We start from the raw sequence: 14260 nt of genomic DNA, 5'->3' as shown, positions 1-14260 counted from the left end.
TGTAAAGAATGCAGGAGTAATAGCTTCGCTGAGGATAGCTCCAGAACCGATCAGATGATATCCTTTCCCTTGAGTAAGGGTTCCTGGAGCTATTGAAGAACATGTTGTCTGCCCTGAAGCCATTGATGTTGAAGGAGCCAGGTGCTGATGCATGACCTGGAAACCTTGGCAGTCTTGGGATTGGCTTCTGGACCTGGGGCATGTGCTCAACATGATAGTCGAATTGAGGACCGGCAGCAGACTCAGGAACAGAAGTGGCGGGATCAGTGGCTTCGCTGTCTTCTGATGCCTTTGTTGGGGAGGGCTCCACATTAGCTTCATTGGTGATTGTGGCAGCCTCACGATTTTCATCCTCCACTTGACTAGCTGGAGGGTCGGTCACAAGCACATTCTCCTGGAGAACTGCTTCTTGGTGGGACAGGGGAGTGGGATCTTGTGGGACTCCTTCTTCTGCGGCTGATGCAGCCGGAATGTCTTCAGCAGAGACTTGAGGCCTTGGACCTTTGCGAAGCCCGCGGAACGCAGACGACGCCTGTGGAGTTGGAGTGGGCTGGGCCTCATAGTCTTCTTCCTCTTGTGGGCGATCCGCCCATGAAGCATCCTGTGCAATTGGCGTCAGTGGACGACCAATGCTGATGAGTTCGCTGTTTTCAAACTAAGGAAGGACTGCACCATCTACTACATTGTCATGATGACCAATGTCTTCAGCAGCAATGGGATCAGCTACTGGAATGTCTTCAGCTTCATGAGCCTCTGTGAAAGCAAGCTCATGAATTGTCAGTTGTCGTTCAGCTTCAGGATAGACCATAGAAATGGGTTCAACTATCAAGGGCTCTGTGGAAGTAGCCCGGGCTTTCTTGGTCTTCCTCTTCTTCTTGGAGGGGGCAGTAGGAGAGGCTTCAGAGTGTTTCCTCTTCCTAGCTTCAGCCTCAGCAGTCCTTGTCTTCTTGAGCTCTGAAGCTGTTGACCGGCTTTTTAGCTTCGAGCCAGTTAGTCTAGTTGGGAAGACAATCGGAACTGCTTCTTGCCTTGGTGCATCAAGTTCAGCCGTAGCAGGCTTCTTCTTCTTCTTTGCGGCCATCCTGGGGTCGATGCCAGGACGCCCAAGTGCCTTGCGCTTCTCAGCCTCATTATAGGCTTGCACACATCTGTCAGCCAGAGTCTTCATGCGCTCACGCGAACCCTGAGCTTTTGGACGCTTCTTCACAAAGGTTTCCTTGAGCTCGTGCATCATTGTCTTGAAGTTCTTCACTTCTTGCACGCTGAGCTTGGCCATATGCTTCTTGAACTGAGCCTTTTCATAGTCAATCTTCTGCTTCAGTTCAACAATGCGCTGGGCAATAGGAAGTTCTGAAGCAATGGCGCCTTGGAAGGCGACACTGAGGCCAATGGGTAGCTGCAGATCTTCAAAGCTGATGTTTGGCGTGTCAAACCACTCGTCAATGAAGTTGTGGATGATGGTGACATCAAAGAGAGGCAGATCATTGAAGATTTCTGCTTCTTCTTTGCTCTTGATGAGTTGCTCAAGAGCGTTGTCTGCAAGATCTTCATCACTTGACAGATCAATGTCGTCATTGCGCAGAATGTCAGCAGCTGTTAGCTCTTGGCCAGTGTGAGGCAGAGGCATCTTGGCCTTCTGGGGCTTGGAGACGCGTGATAAGTCTTCAGACTGCACACTGTCTTCAGGAGGTGCAGTTGCCTGTGGCTTCGCCCTTGAGACTTTTGGTGAAGGGATAGGTTTTGAAGCTTTAGACTTCTTCAGCTTCTTTGTCTTCAGAGCTGCAGGAGCTTCTTCTGACTCAGTGTCAGCTGCAGGCTCATTCACTGCAGTCCCTTGAACTAAGATGTAGGTGATGAGGCCTTCAAGGTTGGCGAAAGGACCGATGACATTGGGTTCAACATCTCGTGTGCCATCTACCCTTGGTGCTGAGGGACCAGGGTTGAAGTCTAACCCAAAAGTCTTCTTGTTCTGCTTCGCTGAGTTCTGAGCAAACTGGAAGTTGCGCTTGAACAGATTGTCGTCACGACACCATAGCAGTGACGACGAGTGTGCATCAGCAGGCTATGGTCCACGGACCATGCATGGATAGAAGCCTTGAGCAATGGCTTCATCTCTGGACCTGGGTAGAAGATTCTTGAATAGGATGTCTCCCCACGGTCTCTTGATGGCGTTTTCTCAGCATACTCCTGGGTCACAAATCTGTATTTGAACCATTGTTCTGCCCAATATCTTCGAATCCATTGGATTCGGGTCTTGCCCTGACTGTAATCCTCTTCAGGATCTGTCTTGTATATTTCTGAGAGTTCATCTGGCAGATCTCTGGAGGTCTCACCACGATGCTTTCTGCCACCCTTCCTTGCTGCTTTCTCTGAAGCCATAAACTTTAACTTGAAAGGCTTCAAGACATTCAAAGGCTTCAAAGGTTTTCGTTTGCTGGACCAACAGGAACTGGCTTCGGGAGAATTTATGTGATGCTGTAAGAATTCTGCAAATGAATGCAGACTATGAGAACCAAAGGATTCTCCCACGGACATGTACCTGTGACAGCATTAAGGTGCGAGGGAAGGGGAAGAGGTCATATGCATTCTCAGAAGATTTTGAAGATAAATCAGTTTAGAAGACATTGACCTCATCGTGCGAAGACATTCACTCATAGATAAGAAGTTGGTTCCAGATTTGTACGAATCCACAGATCAGTACAAGTGAGGAATCTAACTACTTTGTGAAGCACAAGTGAATATACTAGGCATGTTATGAGATGCAGTATGAGAGAGATCTAGCTTGTGTGAACAGAAACTGCTTGTGGTAGAAAGTGACAAATCCATAGGATCAATGGTGCTGTAAAAAGAGGAAGTTTTATTTACCACACTAAGAACTGCTAGACGGAGTGTAAGATGAGGCCGAGCAGTTCAATCTTCTATGCCCTAACTTGGCGACTGAGGACACCTACGACGACGGCGGAGAGGACGATGTCCGCGGTCGGCGTGAAGACGGCGTCGGAGAGGTTGCGGCAGCGAAGCGCTTCATCGCCGGCGTCGTCGAGGGCTAGTGGTGGCGCTAGGGTTCGTGTGAGGGTGGAAGAAGAGATAATGACCGCTGTGAGTGTGTATTTATAGGTACAGGGGCGGCATTGTGCTATTACACAGGTGCCCCTGGCGATTCACATCTGAGGAACACGTGGCCATTATGCGGAATTTTGGGGTTTGTTCCACGTCCCACGCACGCCTGGATTGTCGGGTGGTCGTTCCTACTTCTTCGGATTTCATGTGGAGGAATGAGCATTGAAAACAGACTTAATGGTTGTCTCTGTATCTTCTGCTGACAAGGACGCAGAGAAGACATTCGACAGTTTCAATAGAATACATATGACTTGGAGAGATAGAGTTTGAGATAGAAAGCATAGAGAGGTTAGGGTCCGATCACATTCACTTAGTTCAAAAGATTCAACACGAAGACATAGCTATAAGTGAATGCTGTAGAGGACAGAACACTAGTACACACACACACACACACATATATATATATATATATATAATCAACATAGTGAAGATAATCATGAAAATATGTTGAGATCGAAGCCAAACCAAATGTGAAGACATTGCAAGGTAACGCCATGAGTGAAACACTTCAAAATATAACGTTTGATGGTGGCGTTACCCACCGTATAGGAAGTATTAGACCCAGACACGGCGCACAATTATCATGGCGCTCCGAAGTCAAATTCCACATTAATATATTCACACTTAGAATGTATGTCTTCATTGATTGAAGATATACTTTACTTCGTGTGTTGCACATCTAAGTCATCAATATGCATAAGGGTTAGGATGTGTGCCTGATCACAGGACATTTGAGGATTCCAGGATATTTAGCTCACACCGTAACTTGCAAAACCTCTTCTCATCCAAGGGCTTGGTGAAGATATCTGCCAATTGCTCTTCAGTGTTGACGTGTATGATATCAATGTCTTCCTTCACAACATGATCTCTGAGAAAGTGATGACGAATTTCAATGTGCTTTGTCTTCGAGTGCTGAACTGGGTTGTTGGCAATCTTGATGGCGCTTTCGTTGTCGCAGTAAAGTGGCACTTGCTTCAGATGAATGCCATAGTCCTTGAGTGTTTGCTTCATCCACAGAAGCTGAGCGCAGCAAGATCCAGCAGCAATGTATTCAGATTCTGCAGTGGAGAGAGATACACAGTTCTGCTTCTTTGAAGACCAACATACAAGTGATCGTCCCAGAAAGTGACATGTGCCTGATGTAGACTTGCGATCGACTTTTTCACCAGCATAATCAGCATCCGAAAATCCAACCAGATCAAACTCTGAGCCCTTTGGATACCATAATCCTAGAGTTGGGCTGTGAGCCAAATATCAAAGAATTTGCTTCACAGCTAAGTGATGCGACTCCTTTGGTGCCGCTTGAAATCGAGCACACATGCAAACACTAAGCATAATATCTGGCCTAGATGCACATAGATAAAGTAAAGAACCAATCATGGAGCGGTATACCTTTTGATCGAACTCTTTACCATTGTCGTCAGGACCCAGATGATGTTTGGCTGGCATTGGTGTTGTGAAGCCTTTGCAGTCTTGCATACCGAACTTCTTCAGGCAATCTTTGAGATACTTCTCTTGAGATATGAAGATGTTATGATGATTTGCATAGGCCAGCAGTATGCGTATGGCTTCAAGTCTAGCCATAGGAGCAAATGTTTCATCGAAGTCAATGCCTTCCACTTGAGTATATCCTTGAGCAACGAGACGAGCTTTGTTTCTAACAACTTGACCATGCTTATCTTGCTTGTTGTGGTATATCCATTTGGTGCCTATTATGTTGTGCTTCCGTGGATCAGGACGCTTAACCAGTTCCCATACATTATTCAGCTCAAACTGTTGAAGCTCTTCTTGCATAGCTTGAATCCATTCAGGTTCCATGAAGGCTTCTTCAACTTTCTTGGGTTCTGTTATTGAGACGAATGCGAAGTGCCCACAGAAATTTGCTAGCTGAGTTGCCCTTGAACGAGTGAGTGGACCAGGTGCATTGATGCTATCAATTATTCTTTCAATCTGCACTTCATTGGCAACGCGAGGATGTACATGGCGAAGACTTTGCTCTTGCTGTTCATTGTCGTTGTTAGAAGGAATGTCTTCAGGCTGAGCATTGTCTTCATGTTGATCAGGTGCTGAGATGATAAGTTCTTCTTCAGGATGAGCTTCAGAAGGTATAATTTCTCCAGTTCCCATTAGCTTGATTGATTCACTGGATGGAACTTCATCTAGCACATTTGGAAGTTGCTCTCTTTGTGAACCGTTGGTCTCATCGAACCGCACATCCACTGTTTCAACCATTTTGTAATGAAAGAGATTGAAGACTCTGTAGGAGTGTGAATCCTTTCCATATCCAAGCATAAAACCCTCATGTGCTTTTGGTGCAAACTTTGAGGTGTGATGTGGGTCCTTGATCCAGCACCTTGCGCCAAATACTCTGAAGTAACTGACATTTGGCTTCTTGCCAGTAAGGAGCTCATAAGATGTCTTGTTCAGTAGCTTGTGAAGATAAACACGATTGATTGTATGGCATGCAGTATCAATGGCTTCGGGCCAGAATTTTCTTGGGGTCTTGTATTCATCTAACATCGTTCTGGCCATCTCAATGAGTGTTCTGTTCTTGCGTTCGACGATGACATTCTGTTGTGGCGTGTACGGGGCTGAGAATTCATGTGTGATGCCCAAGGTATCAAGATATGTATCAAGGCCAGTGTTCTTGAATTCAGTGCCATTGTCACTTCTGATGTGCTTTATCTTAGCGCCATAATTGTTCATAGCTCGATTGGCGAAGCGTCTGAAGACATCCTGCACTTCAGTCTTGTAAAGGATTATGTGCACCCAAGTATATCTAGAATAATCATCAACAATAACGAAGCCATAGAGGCAGGCAGTAGTAGTAAGAGTTGAGTAATGAGTGGGACCGAAAAGATCCATGTGAAGTAGTTCGAAGGGTCGAGTAGTGGTCATGATTGTCTTCGAGGGATGTTTGGCCCTCGTCATCTTCCCTGCTTCACAGGCACCACATAAGTGGTCTTTCTTGAACTTGACGCCCTCGATGCCTATGACATGCTTCTTCTTTGCAAGGGTGTGGAGGTTCCTCATGCCAGCATGCCCAAGCCTCCGATGCCAGAGCCAGCATTCTGAAGCCTTTGCTAGAAGACATACTGCAAGCTATGGTCCTACTGAGAAATCTACCACGTACAAATCATCTTTTCAATACCCTTCAAACACTAGAGACTTGTCAGATTCCATTAGTACAAGGCAATGATATTTTCCAAATATTACGATCATGTTCAAATCGCAAAGCATTGAGACAGACATTAAGTTGAAGCTAAGGGATTCAACAAGCATGACTTTATCCATGTGTTGATCCCTTGAGATTGCAACTCTACCTAGACCCAATACCTTACTTTTACCAGTGTCAGCAAATGTGATGTGGCTCTTGTCGGATGGACGTAAGGTTGAGTCCATAAGAAGACTTCTTTTGCCAGTCATGTGATTTGTACACCCACTGTCAATAATCCATTCTGAAGACACTGGTGTCGTACCCTACAGTGCATTTAGGGGGATAGGCTTCACCAAGAGCATTGTGAAGCAAAAACATTTGATGAACCAGTGGGTTATGAAAGCTTAGATCCAGGTTAGGACTAATAGGAAGAGTAGCAAGCGATTCAGGAACGAAGTACATAGTAAGACCATTCGGGCATTTGATCTTGCGCCCTACAAGATCTTCAAGGTCCCCAGCAATAGCGTCAGACGATTTTGGTTTTCTGTTGGAGACCTTTCCCTGCAAAAGAGAGTTAAGCTTTCTTAGCCACCCACATCTTCAAGGGTGGCTTAGAAGCAATAAGTCTAAGTGCAGCATCTGAGAATTTTGGCTTTGAAGCCCTAGCAAACAGTCTTGCAGGCGGACAATAGTACTCATAAGAATAAGCAGAATAGTTCTTGGTCTTATGAACATGGCGGTTTGATGAACCGCTCTCATATTCATATGCCTGAGTATGGCTTCCCTACAAAACATTTGCGTTAGTGCGACTCAGGTGAGTCCTCTGTCTGTATGAAGCCTTTGGACGGTATGAAGCCTTTGGTCTGAGGTTTGTCTTCTTCACGTGAGGTGTCATGATGACATTCACAGGAAGACTCTCCAGACACCTTTTCGGAACCCAGATCTTCTTCATAGGCAGCCCATTCCTGCAGTTAGTACCAATGTACCTGGCAAACACTTCACCATTCTGATTCTTAAACAGTATATAGTTTGCATCGAAGGATTCATCAATGATAATGGGGTTAGCACAAGTGAAGCCAGATAGATTCGATGGATCTACTGAAGGTTCCTTTGCAGCAACCCACATGGTTTTGGGGTACTGCTCAGGTTTCCAGTAAGAGCCATCTGCATTCATTTTCCTTACGAACCCAACACCCTCTTTCCCAGGGTTTCGGTTCAGAATCTACTTTTTGAGGACATCACATAGTGTCTGATGCCCTTGAAGACTTATGTACATCCCTGTTTCAAGCAATGTCTTCAACCTATCTGTAACGCCCCGGACACACCCGCCGGTGGTCGTTACTCCTGGCGGGATATAGACTAGCCCCACAGATCAATACTAGTCTTTTCTGCGCACTTTGTCCTCACTCGTGCGCACCCGGGAGCAATTTCCTGGTCAGTCACCCATCCTAACACTACTCCAAGCTGAGCACGCTTAACTTTGGAGTTCTGTCAGAATGGGCTCCCGAAAAAGAAGGAATTCCTTATTGATATGAGTAGTCTATCATCCCTAATAAGCCAGGCTATCACATACACCCCCACTCAGAAGAACCGACGTCCTCGTCGGGCCACAGGAACGTTCTTCTTGGCAAAGCGGGCGAGCTTCTAGAACAACTTGTTGTAGTCATAGACAGACAAAGAGCCTTGCTTCAGGTTGCGGAATTCCTCACGCTTGCTTTCAACCACGCTCCGAGGAATATGATGAGCTCGGAAATCTCGACGGAAATCATCCCAAGTGATAACATGTCCACCTCTGGAGTCCTTGTACTGCTAGAACCATTCTGCAGCTTGATCTTTGAGTTGGAAGGAAGCGAACTTGACAAAGTCCTCAGGCCTGACGTTACTGCACTCGAAATGCTTGCACAGATCCACAAGCCAATCGTCAGCATCGGTTGCCTCAACACAATTGCTGAAAGTCTTTGGCCTGTTAGCAAGGAACTGGTTGAGTGAAGCAAAGTGATTCTGATTGCTGCCTTGATTCCCTTGGTTGCCTTGATTGCGCTCTTGAAGAATTTGCGTGATCAGTTGTGTGTTTGCATTGGTTGCGGCCATCACAGTTTGCCATGCCTCCGGAGGAGGTGGAGGTGGTGGCGGATCAGGATTCAGAGTCGTGCGTGTTGGAGGAGCCATCCTGAAGAGGTTGACCACCATTAGCACATAGACAGACAAATATTGAAGCTGAATCCAACGGAATGAAAATTGCAACATATAGTATTCACATCCGAACAAAATGAACGAATGCATTCCTCTTGAAATGGTCACATATCCATAAATTGAGAAACCACGTAGAATTAAGATAGAGAAATAAATCAACAAGGTACGGATGAAGAATGAATAATCGGTAAGAAATCCCAATCTCAAACCAATATCCGTGGAAGAAGAAGTAGAGCTACTAGAATTCCCACCTATGAAACTCCCGAACCTTTCTGGTTATGCAATCAGGTGTTGGGGATACAGGGGAAGCATAATATCTCACCCAAACTAGCAATTCCTACATCCAGCTGTATCCATCCTTCAACACATAACCAAGAAACCTTCGGAAACCATCTACCTCAACCTTCGAAAAGCAACCGTTATACAAGTTATGGCGATACTCCCGAACTCCCGCCCCAGTACTGGGTGGCGTCGAGGTTATCTCACCAACGAACTGCATAAAAGAGATTTTCGATGTCGGCGTACTAAACTCAGGTATTCCAGAACTGCAACGATAAAATTATGATGACCACACCTCAGAGCTCAACTTCCCGAGACACTTCCACTAAACCCCTGACAGGAGGCACTAAGACAATGTTCTCATCATAAAACCATCAGAACGATTCCAAGATACCCGCGTGATCCTAAATTTTTTTTAGTGAAATTTGAGAAGAGAAGAGTCAAAACTCTACGTCAGGATGCCTTACCAGAGTGATGAGGAGACTGGGAAGTAAAAAGAATTCCTAAACTCTCCGATATATAATTCCTAAATGACTCAAAACATTTTTCTAGACACAACTCGGCCGCTAATAACGATCAAGCAATGGGGCTCCTAAGGTCGGGGAATGCTCTGATACCAACTTGTAACGCTCCGGACACACCCGCCGGTGGTCGTTACTCCTAGCGGGATCTAGACTGGCCCCATAGATCAATACTAGTCTTTTCTGCGCACTTTGTCCTCATTCGTGCGCACCCGGGAGCAACTTCCCGGTCGGTCACCCATCCTGACACTACTCCAAGCTGAGCACGCTTAACTTTGGAGTTCTGTCCGAATGGGCTCCCGGAAAAGAAGGAATTCCTTATTGATATGAGTAGTCTATCATCCCTAATAAGCCAGGCTATCACATATGGTATCAGAGCGATGAGAAGAGCATGATATACCAGTTCAGGGGTGGTCTCAAAGAAGAAATTCAGCTAGCTCTTGTTCTCTTCGAGCCCTTGAGATACGATGAGTTGTACAACATGGCACTGAAGCAAGAGGCTGCTCAGTTGAGGTGTGATGCTTCCAAGAAGTGAGTCAGAGATGTTACTTCTTCTTCCTCTACTCAAGTGGCCAAGCAGCAGAAGTATTGGCTTCCTCCTCCTCCGTTCCGTCAGCCGTATCAACAGAAGAGCAAAGGTGGCAGTGGTTCTTCTCACCCACCCAACCCTGGCTTTCAGAACAAGACTTCGTCTCAAGCTCCAAGATCGAGTGCTCCGTATCACCGTCCGCTTTCAGAGGTCACGTGCAACAAGTGCCAACAGAAGGGTCACTATGCCAACAAGTGTCTCAACCAGAGGCGTCTTCCTCATCCTCCTATCAGATCGGCAAGTACAGCTATGGTCAAGCATAACCCCAAGCACGCTAAGGTCAATTTGCTGAATGCAACTCAGGTAGAGGACTCACCAGATGTGATCATGGGTAACCTTCCTGTTAACGATGTTCCTGCAAAAGTTCTTTTTGACACTGGTGCATCGCTTTCTTTTATTTCAACTCCATCTGTGGCCAAGCATGATTTTGTGACCGAAAGGTTTCCTGTTCCATTGAAGATTGTGTCTCCGGGCAAGCAAATGACTTCTAACAATTGCGTCCCGGATGTCTCTATTACGTTGGGTGACTACAAGTTTCTCTCTTCTCCGGTGGTTCTTGGTAACTCGGATATTGATCTTATTCTCGGAATGGATTGGCTTTCTAAGCACAAGGCTCAGCTTGATTATGCTGCAAGGCAGATCCAATTGACTCATTCGTCTCAGGATGTAATTGTCTTTGCCGCTCGTGATGATACCATCCGTCTGTTTTCTCTCAATGAGAAGGTGAATTGGATGCCATCTCTCAAATTCCAGTCGTTTGCGAATATCAAGACGTCTTTCCAGAAGAGCTTCCAGGAATGCCTCCGCACCGGCCAGTTGAATTCGTTATTGACCTTGAGCCTGGCACGAAACCTGTGTGCAAACGTCCTTACAAGCTCGGACCTGAAGAGTTGAAGGAGCTGAAGAAGCAACTCGATATTCAAGAGAAAATGGGTCTCATCCGGCCTAGTTCTTCTCCGTGGGGTTGTGGTGTTCTTTTTGTGAAGAAGAAGGATGGAACGGACCGACTTTGTGTTGATTACCGTCCAGTGAACAAGAAGACCATCAAGAACAAATACCCACTTCCCAACATCAATGAGCTGTTCGAACAACTCAAAGGTGCCCAAGTATTCTCCAAGCTTGATCTCCGTATGGGTTATCATCAGATTCGAATCCGTGAGCAAGATATTCCCAAGACGGCTTTCAGGACAAGCTTTGGTTCATATGAATACACTGTCATGTCTTTTGGTCTCGTCAACGCCCCTCCGACGTTCTCTCGCATGATGAACTTCATCTTCAACGCCTACACCAATGACTTCGTTTTGGTCTATCTCAACGACATTCTGGTTTTCTCAAAGAACAAGGAAGATCATGCCAAGCACTTGCGTTTGGTACTCGATAAGCTCAGAGAACATCAGTTCTACGCCAAGTTCTCCAAGTGTGAATTTTGGCTCGATGAGGTTCTTTATCTTGGTCATATCATCTCTGCCAAGGGCATTGCCATGAACCCTGAGAAGGTGTCTGCAATTGTGAATTGGGAACCTCCTCAGAACGTTAAACAACTCCGTAGCTTCCTCGGTCTCGCAAGCTATTGTCGAAGATTCGTTGAAAACTTTTCTAAGATCGCGAAGCCTCTCTCAAATCTTCTCCAGAAGCACGTCAAGTACATTTGGTCTCCGGAGTGTGACATTGCTTTCAACACTTTGAAAGAGAAATTGATCACTGCTCCAGTTCTCACTCCGCCTGATGAATCCAAGCCGTACGAGGTCTTTTGTGATGCCTCTCTCCAAGGTCTTGGCGCAGTTTTGATGCAAGAGAAGAAAGTTGTTGCTTATACATCTCGCCAGTTGAAGCCTAATGAGAAGAACTACCCACTCATGATCTCGAGTTGGCGGCAGTTGTGCATGCTCTTTTGACTTGGAGACATCTTCTATTGGGAAGAAAAGTGGACATTTTCACTGATCACAAGAGTCTCAAGTACATCTTTACTCAGCCTAATCTCAACCTCAGGCAAACTCGATGGGTCGAAATGATTCAAGAGTATAATCCGAGTATTGAGTATACTCCAGGCAAGGCCAATGTGATTGCTGACGCTTTGAGCAGGAAAGCTTACTGCAACAGTCTGATTCTTAAGCCTTATCAACCCGAGCTTTGTGAAGCTTTCTGCAAACTTAATCTGCAAATTGTTCCTCAAGGTTTCCTCGCCAACCTTCAAGTCTCTCCTACCTTGGAAGACCAGATTCGCCAAGCCCAGCTTCTTGATGCTATGGTGAAAAAGGTGAAGATTGGGATTGCCAAGAGTCAACCCAAGTACAAGTGCTACCGCCTTGATGACAAGGACACTCTCTTCTTCGAGGATCGTATTGTTGTACCCAAAGGTGACCTTCGTAAAGTGATCATGAACGAGGCTCACAATTCTCTCCTCTCCATCCACCCTGGGAGCACGAAGATGTATCAGGACCTCAAGCAAGCTTATTGGTGGACTCGAATGAAGCGCGAGATTGCTCAATTCATGAATGAATGCGATGTCTGCAAAAGAGTGAAGGCAGAACACCAAAGACCAGCTGGTCTCCTCCAACCTCTTGCCATTCCAGAATGGAAGTTTGACCACATTGAAATGGACTTCGTGACTGGGTTTCCAAAGTCCAAGCGTGGCAATGATGCTATATTCGTTGTCATCGACAAACTCACCAAAGTGGCTCACTTTCTGCCTATCAAAGAGTCGATCACTGCAGCTCAATTGGCGGAACTCTATACCTCTCGTATTGTCTCTCTGCACGGTATTCCACAAGTGATCTCTTCAGACCGTGGCAGCATCTTTACCTCGAAGTTTTGGGATTCTTTTCAGAAGGCCATGGGCACCAACATCCGCTTCAGCACAGCTTTCCATCCTCAAACTAGCGGTCAAGTTGAGCGTGTCAACCAGATTCTTGAAGATATGCTCAGGGCTTGTGTGATCTCCTTCGACATGAAGTGGGAGGATTGTCTTCCTTATGCTGAATTCTCCTACAACAACAGTTTTCAAGCAAGTTCGGTCAAGGCCCCATTTGAAATTTTGTATGGCAGGAAGTGCCGTACCCCTCTCAACTGGTCTGAAACCGGTGAACGTCAACTTTTGGGGAATGACTTAATCACAGAGGCAGAAGAAATGTGCAAAGTCATTCGTGATAACCTCAAAGCAGCCCAATCCCGCCAGAAGAGCTACTATGATAGTAAGCACCGTGATTTGGCTTTCGAGATCGGAGATCATATTTACCTCCGCGTCTCTCCTATGAAAGGTACTCATCGCTTCGGTATCAAAGGGAAGCTTGCCCCTAGATACGTGGGACCTTTCAAGATTGTCAGCAAGAGAGGCGACCTCGCCTATCAACTCGAGCTTCCTTCAAACTTTGCAAATGTTCATGACGTGTTCCATGTCTCTCAGCTTCGAAAGTGCTTCAAGACTCCTAACCGCACCGTCAACTTCGAGGACATTGAGCTCCAAGAAGATCTCTCTTATCGTGAGCACCCAGTTGCTATTCTTGAAGAGACTGAACGCAAGACTCGCAACAAGTCAATCAAATTTCTCAAAGTCAAGTGGTCACACCATTCCGACCGTGAAGCTACCTGGGAACGCGAGGATCACCTCCGTTTTGAGTACCCGGCGTTCTTTCAGTCCTAGCTCTCGGGACGAGATCCTTTCGTAGTGGTGGAGTGTTGTAACACCCCGGATGTAACTTTCCCAATTTGTACTCCAACTCCTGTCGTTTCCGGCGTTAAGTTATATTTCTTTCCTCGGGTTCGGGTCTTTGTCTCTGTGTGTTGTTATCGTTGTCATGCATCTCATATCATGTCATCATGTGCATTGCATTTGCATACGTGTTCGTCTCTTGCATTCGATCATTTTCCCCGTTGTCCGTTTTGCATTCCGGCGCTTCGTTCTCCTCCGGTGGTCATTTCTAGCTTTCTTTCGTGTGTGGGGATTAAACATTTCCAGATTGGTCCGAGACTTGCCAAGCGGCCTTGGTTTACTACCGGTAGACCGCTTGTCAAGTTTCGTATCATTTGGACTTCGTTTGATACTCCAACGGTTAACCGAGGGACCGAAAAGGCCTCGTGTGTGTTGCAGCCCAACACCCCCTCAATTTGGCCCAAAACTCAACTAACTCTGCTCCATTATCTAGAGTGTTCGATCACGATCGCGTGGCCGAAAACGCACCTCATTTGGACTCTCCTAGCTCCCTCTACCTATAAAACTAGCCCCTCCTCCGAAATTCCGGATCCCCCTCTCCCCGAAACCCTAAATCCCAGATCCGCGCCGGCCGGACACGTCCGCCCCGGCCGGACGTGTCTGCTCCGCCGCCCGGCCTGTCTCTGTCCGCCATGTGGCACCCAGCCACCGCCGCCGCCGCGGCCCGCACGGGCCCGTAGCCGGCCCCCGCA

Source organism: Triticum aestivum, chromosome 1A (assembly GCF_018294505.1).
Source record: "Triticum aestivum cultivar Chinese Spring chromosome 1A, IWGSC CS RefSeq v2.1, whole genome shotgun sequence".
In the NCBI taxonomy this organism is placed as follows: domain Eukaryota; kingdom Viridiplantae; phylum Streptophyta; class Magnoliopsida; order Poales; family Poaceae; genus Triticum; species Triticum aestivum.
This window is presented reverse-complemented; position numbering follows the sequence as displayed.